General features: G+C 50.3%; 1 protein-coding gene across 1 annotated transcript in view; it reads right to left on the reverse strand.

The window, feature by feature from the left end:
• The window catches only part of KCNJ5 (potassium voltage-gated channel subfamily J member 5), a 29,059-nt gene that overhangs the window by 4,393 nt on the left and 23,767 nt on the right, over positions 1-899 (reverse strand). The gene's annotated exons all lie outside the window — the stretch shown is intronic.

An 899-nucleotide genomic window follows, 5' to 3' on the forward strand; every position in this document is an offset into this window, starting at 1 on the left:
ATGCTCCAATGCCTCCATTCCCTGTCCACTCAGCCCTGGCATGCCTGTGTTATTTTTAGATGTTGCTTTCTCTCCAGAGAGGGAGGGAAGCTTTGTTTATGGAAGAGGAAGCCTCTGTTCTTAGGGTACAGGAAAGCTTTCTGATATTTAATCTTCTGGTCAAGGAAGGTACGAACATGTGCTCTTCAGAAGCTGAAGGAGAAGCTTGCTCCAGCTTTGGCATTTCTCTGGCAGGGGTCTCATACAAACCAATCCAGGTTAAAGGTTGATTCTCACTCAGTTGTGCTCTATGCTAGGCAACACTGGTGCACGCTACACACTGTGAGCTCACAGCCTGCTCTCTGCTCTGGAGTGAAAGTGAGGGGCTGTCTGGGTCTCTCTTTGCGACTCAGGCCTTGCCCCTCATTGCCCTACCCTGAGTCTCAGCTGAGTTGTGGAGGCACAAGCTGGACACTGATCAGCCTAGACCCAGGAAGGTCAGATGTCTGTACTTTCAGCAGGGACTCACAAAAGAGCTGAACAGTACCTCCACGGGAACCCTTGCGACAAGCCGCTGAAGCTCGTCCTGCTTTTATTCTGTCCCCCGCCTAGGATGTGGCAGTGGGCAAACCTGTAGCTAGAGATCTCACTTGTGCCCCTGGAGTAGTCCTCCAATGCATCGGAAAGGACAGAAACTCCTCTAGGTTCTAGATACCGTGCTTTAGCTATGTCACGCCACTTAACCATTCGATCCTGACAATCCTGTCATTTTATTGACAAGCTAAGCAACTCGCCCCAACTCACACAGGCAGGTTATGCAGAACTGCTGAACACACAGCAGAGCTGGGCTTCATAGTGTGGCAATCAAACCATTAAAGTCTTTGAGATCAGGACAGATGTGGATGGGTGGTCTCTTTCCC

The sequence above is a fragment of the Pteropus alecto genome, unplaced genomic scaffold (genome assembly GCF_000325575.1).
Source record: "Pteropus alecto unplaced genomic scaffold, ASM32557v1 scaffold135, whole genome shotgun sequence".
NCBI classification, from domain to species: domain Eukaryota; kingdom Metazoa; phylum Chordata; class Mammalia; order Chiroptera; family Pteropodidae; genus Pteropus; species Pteropus alecto.